Source organism: Sitophilus oryzae, unplaced genomic scaffold (assembly GCF_002938485.1).
Source record: "Sitophilus oryzae breed Bouriz unplaced genomic scaffold, Soryzae_2.0 scaffold_1801_pilon_pilon, whole genome shotgun sequence".
In the NCBI taxonomy this organism is placed as follows: Eukaryota; Metazoa; Arthropoda; class Insecta; order Coleoptera; family Curculionidae; genus Sitophilus; species Sitophilus oryzae.
In genome coordinates this window covers 2,537,307-2,546,987 of record NW_022146504.1, presented here as the reverse complement: position 1 = coordinate 2,546,987, position 9,681 = coordinate 2,537,307, and positions in this window count along the sequence as shown.

The following is a 9,681-nucleotide window of genomic DNA, read 5'->3' as shown; positions in this document are numbered from 1 at the left end:
TAGTTGGTGGGATGGACGTGATGACGGTGCGCTGCCATCGCCCGATTAGAACCCTCGTTGCACCCGAGCGATCCAAACTCGCGGGCGTCCGACAACGCCGCCGCGTGGAAATTTGCAATGTAAACCGCAGTCATATATCATCCGCTGACAGTCAGATCTAGTCTTGGACCATCTCCCTCATCCCCGTAATCCTCCACATCCATCATCGGAGGGGCGGTGGCTGGCCTCGGCCCAGGCAGGACGACAGGCCGGGATCCTAAAAATTTGGGGAATTAGAGATGTATTCCGGCCTTTGCGGTGGTAATAAATTGCGTACAACATACACATTTTTTAAATACTAGGCTTTCGTTGCATCCATTAAAAGTTCACTGAAAAAAATAATTTGTGAATTTAATAACAATATTGATGGTTATTTCTTGCCACAGATTATTGCAGTAAATTTACAATCCGTTCTTTAGTTTTACAAATCGCTGTCTGGGTAATTTGTGGCATGTATGTAAATATGTTATAATATCTTTATATTCACCAATATTCTTTGTGAATTTATGTAAAAATGTAATATTCTTTTTGAACTTATTTAAAAAATCTCATAGTAAATTTACTTATTCCTTATTTATTGTAAATTTATTTTTTAAAATCGCCAACTTCTTGTACTATTACTATAGAGTAACAACAAATTTAAACATTTTATTATAGTGAATTTACAATTACTTTTGTATATTCACAAAGCCTTAGTAAATACATATTAATTCATTTAATTAAACACGTGTTTATAATTATAATATTTATTATATAGGTTAATAAAAAGTCACAAAACACCACTTATGTACCTATGTAAGATACTCATTGCTATCTCTTCTTGTCTAGAAGAACCTTACTGGAATTCTGAGCCTAACCAAAATAGGAACAAAATTGCCATTAGATACAAAATAATAAAACATGCAAGAAAAAGGTATCTAATCAAAACAGTCAACTTACCAATGTGGATGTATAGAGTCCCCTACTCCGGTCCTCTCTCTATTAAATTTGTCCTCTGAAACACAGTCTGATAAAGAATAAATAATACTTGAGATATGTTAATATAGAGAGATCATGGAACAATTATGTTTACATAAAAAATTGCTAAAATTAAAATGCAAATACATAATTATAATAAAAGGAGATTGTGTTTTCTAAGAGGGCTGGCTTTATATTTACAGAAACTACATATAAACATAATTAATATAATATACTTACCCTTAAATTATAAAAACACTAATCACCCACGCTCTGGGACTTTCCCCTGAATTGTGTTTCGTCTTTCCTCCTAACTACGTTTTCGAATACTTACTGCCGAGCTTAATGCGCATAAGCTTTACAAGAGTCACGTGACGTGGCGTCATTTTTTACTAAATTTATTATGATAAATTTACACAAGTTTTGTGATTATGTCCAGACACATGCAATTTTACTACAAGATCGTATTTCTAATTTAAATTTAATTTTTAAACTCACCAAACTCATTGTGAAAATAATATCGTTTTGTAATAATCGTTTAATACTAATAAACTGTTTTGCAAAATTACATTTTTTTGTGAAACTATGTAAAAATATCTTATTTTTACAAGTTTCTTATTAAAAATACTCTAATGTATCAATAAATTCTGTTGTAAAATGGAGAGACACAAAAAAAGAGTAAATGCAATTTCATAATGTCAAAAGCGTCACCTATATACTCTCATAGAGTAGTAGGAAGTAGTAGAGTAGTAGTATACTCTCATAGAGTAGTAGTAGTAGAAGAGTCGTATTTCATTTTCTATACCGCTACATGGAAGATTGAATACCATTATACAACTACATTTCCACAATAATTCCTTCAATAGCACAGGCAAACAATTAAAATAAAATCATTGACCGGAATGGGAGACTGCAAGGAATATGCAACGAAAGCTATAAAATTAATAATAATAGATTAATTAAAAAATAAAAAAAAACATAAAAAATCAAAAATCTAATATTAATATTAATAACAGAAAAAAGAATGCTCACTGCTTTATAGAATCGCTCCCTCTTTCTATATTCCAGACATGTTTTTCCATGCCTGCCGGCTCGTTCGGTCTCAAATTTTCCAGGTGTACTGGATGGGCGGGATAGAGGCGATATTCGCAGCCGACAATGTCGTCCGTGGCCTCCGGTGGACAGTTTAAGCTTCCGGTACGTGAGCGCGTTTATCGGACTCGCGGACACCGGAAGCGCCGCCTGGAGCAGGGCCCGGAACAAGACGACACACGTCATTTCCGGTCGGTGTCGACAGACGCTGCCGAACAAACCGCGCTCTGTCCGATTACTCCGCTTCTTCAATCAATAACAGGTTCAAATAAATTTTTACTGTTTTTGCCAAACAAGTGAGTATAGCAGAACATTGTAGTTTTTTGTAAATTTAAATAAATTTAGTCTTAATATTCGGCGACTAACGGACAGTGGGCGTGTGCCAAAAAACTTGCAACAAATAGAGAAAATATTGAGTTATTAATTCAAGAAAAACATGCGTTTTAAAACTAAATTTTATGTAACTTAAAAAAGGTTTTCTGTATGTAGAAGTAGAATGTACAATGAGTGAGAGGGGGGGGGGGTTAATCACTGTAACCTTCAAGATCTATTGTGTCCCATTCCCTTGAGTTACAACTCATCATACAATCTATAACCCATCATAAGTTTTCCTGTTGTAGAGGGGACAGGGTATTTCCCATCCTCCTCTGACACCAGATGTTCTTCCTCCGAGGGTATACACCCTTCCGCGGTTGACGTTTGGTTCTCCGTGTCCTTCACAGTCGAGGAGCTTGCCTCCGGCTGAGGCTGGATGGTCTGTCTCCATTTTCTCCACCACCTCTTTAACTTGGTCTCTCCTTAGACCTGAACCGGTGTTGTCCCGTATCTATAATAGAGGATATATCGTTTTTTTCTCTATTGCCTCCTTGAATTTGAGGTCAATTTCTATTGTGAGGACCAACCCTCCTTCCTCGAGTTGATGACTCGCCAACTCGATGTCCTTACATTGGAGTTCTGAGCATGGATAAGACTCAGCACGTAGGTGGTGTTTTTCCCTTTGCTCCTCGACAGAAAGACCACGATGGCCGCCCCTTTTGGAATGTTTTCTCCTTTCACCGCAACCAGTCCCGACCCTTGTCAATTTTTACGCTTAGGTGCGATTTCCACCAACCAGTCCTCCGATTTTTGAGATATACAATCTATAAGGATCATGCCCACCCGAAACAGTATCCTCGCTTTCTGCATGTATAAGAATAAGATGTTAGCGTCATCAGCAAATGATTAAAACTAAACTAATATCTACAAATTGAGCGTTTATGTAGCTGCCCGTAGTGTGACTAAATTAGCCTAGGGAGTCAAAACCAAACGAACGTAACAATTAATTACCGATACCAGAGCAATAGAAACAAAAAAAATTCACAGTCCTTTACAAAGATGCAACCGGGGGGGCATTAAAAATGATGAATAAAAACGTAAAAATATGATTAGTGTTAATATGAGTGTATTACATACATATGTTTAAATAATGAACTTAACAAAAAACAACAGATTTAAAGATTCACTGAAAAAGTAGTAATGTTAAAATTAAATAAAACATTATCAATAATAATTATGCGATGGCACCTATCCGTAAAACAAGCAAGCAAAAAAAAGAATTCTTACGGAAAGTTACACTTTACGATATAATTTTTTAACTGTTAAAGGCAAACCCCATTTAAACACAAAACTTTTTAATACCTATTACTGTATCTAAAAGACTTTTTTTAAATTACTAAATTCTTAGCCACGCTTCTGTTTTCTTGGCTGTTGTGCGTCACGTCACAGATTAACAGGCCCACGTTTGCACCACAAGGCGATGCTGCAGACCACTAGGTAGACCGGTCGTACAAATTTATGTTATACAACTTGTATAGTCAATCTACACAAATATTATCAAAACTTTTTTCTTTTAAAATGTGTTCAGATTTTGTAAAAAGTATAAGTCAAAATCGCAAAACTTAAATTTGATATGAATTTCTTAGTTTTTAACTAATATAGTGGCGAATTACAAAAATTCCTTTTCAATGAAAATTAATGAGTTAAATAAAATAATTTAATAAATTACTAGCTTTTTCTCGCGACTACGTTCGCGTTACACCTCGAATCGTTCATACATTGATTTAAATGATTTTTTACTTCTTTATAGAGAGCTAGTGAGCATAGATGTTTTTTATTTTTCATTTTTTTTATTTATTAAGAGCACTAATACTCTCTTTATAGGTTATTTTTTATTCTTTGAAGGATAATTGAGGAAGATATATTTCGTTATGATGTCACTAAATAAACCCTTGTATAACATTTTATACTGTCTGGTTTATAATGTTATAGTATTGCATTTTCGTAGAGCAAACTTTCATTCTCTATTCTACTCCCTAAGGGTATAAATTTCATAAATTCGCTTTACCTTTGTGCCAATTTTTATGTGTATAATCCAGAGGTCACCAAGTTTTATATAAATTTTTACTAACTTTACCCATTTGGTTGATGAATTTCAGAAATTTCTTCTAATTCTTTTTGTAGGATTTCATTCTTCTAGACCAAATAGTAAGGAATTTTCATACAATAAACTGTTCCGAGATAATTTTACTCTCTAAGAGGATGAATTTCCTAAAATCGCTTTGTGTAGCTAATTCACTAATGTCGTTTAAACGAACCTTTGTGCTAATATTTATGTATGTAAAGCTGGCGGCATGAACTCACTCTAAAATATCTAAAAACGTTATATATAATCTAACTGACACACCACTGACAATGACAAATAATTTATTTCTGGAGGTATTGTGTGTAGGTGTTTTTCAGGTATGTTTTAGTATTTAGTCGTTTTATACAAAGAAATAGCCATTAAGCACTATAAAAATACTTCATAACAAATCTACACATATATACTTTTCATTTAAAAAAAGAATCATCAAGATTGGTAAAGCGGTTTCGGCGGGATGGATGCAACAAAAAAACCCTTTGAGCTTTTATATATGTATGGATTAATTATTTTTCCAACATATTTTACTTTGCAAATTTTTATAAATAGTCAGACTCGCCAATATCGTACTCCGTGTCCAGCCTGTTTAGCCAAACGTAGGCCGATTCCTCTTCGACGGCGTCGTGACCCTGGCCGAAGGAAGAGTCTTGAAGACGCTCATCCGCGCATAGGAATAAGTTGACTGCGTAGCGTATTGCGTATTAATCGATTCTGAAATTTTCTATCTCGTGTATAACATGTTCGCAAGTTTATTATTTTAATCTCGATTTTAATAGATAAATGTGTGAAATGCCACCTGAATATCTTCCGCCATGACATGTTTTTACTTTTTTGTTATGGTAAAGTGATTTGTATAAACTTTATTCAATAACGTATATTTTCCTCCATTTGTGATTTTTTAATTTTAAGCGAAAATTAAGTATAACATTTTAGGAAAAAGAAACACTGTAATATTTAAAAGAATAAGAAGAAATTAGTCTTATTTTGAAAGGAAAATATAGAAAAAACTCTTTCTATAGAAAAAGTCTTTATACTAACCAGAATCCGGTGACATATACGCGGTCTCACCGGAAACATTACTTATTACTTCGCATAACTTGAAGAATATCTACTTTTAATAATGAACACTTCAGAAATACACCAGTAAAAACATTTATTATTTGAGATTAAAACTCGAATTAAATTATAAATATTAGTTACCTATGTTGTTATAGCTTTTATAGGCCTGTTTAACGACTTAATAAGTTACCTAGCGAAAAAATCTGTGCGCGTACCTACCACTATTGTTACAGGTTAATTCGTTAAAGAAATATGTTACACAAGTTAAAAACGCTAAAATTTTAATGGTATTACTTGTGCATTATTGGCCTTATAATGTAATTTGTTGGAATTATATCTTCTTTAAATATAATTAGACTTTTTAACGACTTTTAAGTTACCTAGGAAAAAATCTGTGCACGTACCTACCAGTATTGTTACAGGTTAATTCGTGAAACAAATGTGTTACATATTATTCGTGGTATTAGTGGTATTATATTGGAATCAGCTTGGCATTAGTGGGGCATTATATGAGAAATTTTGGTATTTAATTTGTATTTTTGGCATTACTTTGGCATTAGTATACAGACATTTGTCAGCGGTTTACTCCTTGTAGATAATCAAAAAGTTTTTTGATAAAATTTGCTTTTTATGTCAGATCATTTCTATGAAAAATTACATTAGATTTTTATTAAAGACGCTGGGTAATTAAAACATTGACTAATAAAGCTTGTCCACTTTAAATAAGGGGTCACGAAATATCCTCCTTGGAGTGTTTGGGTTAAGGGGTGTATAATAAATTAATCGTTGTTTTATAATAAAAACCATAAAACATTTATTTGTGAGTAAAATAATGCAATGGTTGGATATCTCTCCTTTATAATTAGGTGACTAAAAATACACTAAAATAATTAGAAAAAAAATCTTGTACTTATTTAGTAATTACGTCAATATTAATTAATTGACTTTCTAGTCTATTTTATTTTATGTACAAATATATTATTAAATTTTAAGCATTAAGTAATAAAACACTTTGTGCCCTCTTATATCGTAAGAGGTTACGAAATATACTCCTGGTTACACCCCTTACAGAAAACAGTGTAAGGGGTGTAAATAAATTGTATAATCACTGTTTTTTATAATAAAAACTATAAAACATTTCTTATTTGTGAGATTAAAAAAACAAAACAATGCATTGGTTAAAATAAGTACATTCAATACATATGTATGTGTTATAACATAATATAGCCATTACTATTATACTATTATTATTAAAATAATATGTGTGTAACATATTTCTTTAAGGAATTAACCTGTAACAGACATTTATATGCCCAGTATATTTTTGTTTAACAAACCAATCAGGAAAAATCCAAAACCTACCGTTATAGGAGGTATAAGATGATTAAACTTATATAATGACAACTACCGTATGATCGAAAAAAAATGGCGTCCAGTTGGCTGGGAAATGACGATCGATGACATTTCCCATATAAATTTACATATAAAATGACAGCAATCTTCATTTCCCAGCCAACTGGACGCCGTTTTTTCTCGATCATACGGTACTTATCGGATAACAAATTAATTACTACTGTCAGCTAGTTCAGCTACTGTCTAGGTAGAATATACCTAGAGTACCTACACCTACCTATGATGTAGGTAGATTAAAGCTTATTTTGACGTTACCTCTCACTTAGGTGTCACAAGCTGAATTTTTCAGGGATGGAAGTACAGTACATGATATGGGGACCAAAGATGACCCTTATTCCGAAAGTAGTACAAAATTAGACCGGGTAAAAGGGCACTATCATCAAAAATCGATATATTAATACCACCGTATAGAGAAAACAAATACTTATTTTTTGATCCAGTACACAATAAAATCTTCGTAGGGAGTAATTTTTTATAATTATTTACGAAAAAACATTTCCATTAGCGCTTATGACCAAAAAAAACTTTAAACATGAATAATCATATCAATCATGCGAAAATTTGGTTTAAAAATATATTTTTTTTTAATATAACTTTCATTTAACGAAAAACGAAGGCCTAAATAAAAAAAAGAAACAATTTAAAAGTTTCGCTTATGTCTTGACAAGGTATCAAAGCAAACCCCATATTTTTTGCTTTTAAACTAATAAAGATATATCAATAAACAATTAGCGATGTAATGGTTTTTGCGCGCGCTGGCCGACTGCCGCCGCTGCGCCGAGATTTCCTATACCCTTGTATATATGACGTCATGGTGTGGCAAATGTAGCATTTTAATTCGATTTGGGCTCCCTTATATAGGATAACAGAAACATTTTCAATGTTAAAACTGGAAGGAATTGGGCCATTATCTCTGTTCATGTTGTGTTTACATTTATTTATTTAGGCACTCTCATATGCTTTTGGCACTCTCACTGCCTGTAATTTGAGACTTGTTTGATTAATTTTAAATTATTAAAATGTACCCAAGATCAAAAATATGTTGAGCAATGCAAGATTTATCCATTTTACCATATTCTCTTACAACTGAGAAGCCATAATATATTCCTCAAATCTAGTTAATAGTGAATTCAGTATTTACCAATATTAACTATAACCCTCCGGAGATCGCGCACAGACTCACAGTCCGCAGCTACCTATCCTTCCCGATAATTGGAAAATCTAGAAACATCAGATGCTGCGCCGCTTAGTATTCCTATCTCTGCATATTTTATGGGAAGGGTACGTTTGCACATCGTTTAGGTTACTTAGTATCTTTTTATACTCATATGCGGATTGTCAGTCCACGCGCGACCATTTGTGATACTATTTTTACATCAATAACTTTATAATGTCGAACAAGGTAAGTTATTTTACTGACTTGTTTTAATTGAAAATGAGCAAATTGTGATAAAAAAGTAAATAATCGACTTTTTTTTATTAAACAAGTATTATTTTTTAGATGTACTCTGCAAGAAAGATAGATTGCAACAGAGCTCATGCTAGACTGTTTGAACGAAGATGATGAATTAACTACTGAACATGACGATGAAAAGGAAGAACGAGAAGTGGATATTATAGAAAGACAAGGGCCCAAAATAAATTCTGATACTGAATAATAAATTTCGGATTCTGAAGCACTGAATACAGTATTACCACAAATTACCTATAACAGATGCGAAAGAAAGCGGCTGCATCGGAAACCGCTCGGCAAACCCGACACGCCTATTGAGTGGTGTAAATACACCAGTCGTTTAGTCCGGAAATCTATGCTGTGTCGTATTCGCTTGCTGGAATGACATAGTGCGTGGTTATATGTTTCTTTTTAAAAACGCGTGTAGGATTTTTGTTGAACTTTTGAACTGTTATTTCTAAGTTTTGGTAATTTGTATATCTTATTTAAAATGGGATGCAAATGTGTTTATTTATAAGGAAAAAAAGATATTTATAGAATAAAAAATTAATTTATTAAAACAAAATTTAATTAAAAATGTGACAAAATAGTTACCTTTCTATTGGTTCTATCGGACTTTTTTCGACTATATAAATCTTTATTTGTAAACTTTAATACATCAAATATTTTCAATATAATAAATCATTTAATGATGTAAATAAGAGGAAATTTCTCACATGGGTGGTCAAATTTTATAGTTTTCATTATATCAAACAGCCTCTGAGAAATGTTTTCAACTCAAAATGCCTTTAATTATGTTTGACTACATCATTAAAAAGGGTCTTCAAATACATCAATGTGATATTTGTCTAAAATTTGCAAAAGAATCCGAATCTCTGGATAACTCGAAATTATTTACCGATTTAAAAGCCTTTGATCATGAAAGTGGAAAAATTTGTTCATTTTCACAGGCTGGAAAAATTATTTATAATATATTTTGATGAGTTTTGCACTGAAGAAAACATTCAGTGGCTGTTTGATATAATGAAAACTATAGAATTTGACCACACATGTGAGAAATTTCCTCTTATTTACATCATTAAATTATTTATTAGATTGAAAATATTTTATGCATTAAAGTTTACAAAAAATAAAGATTTATATAGTCGAAAAAAGTCCGATAGAACCAATAGAAATGTAACTATTTTGTCACATCTTTAATTAAAATTTG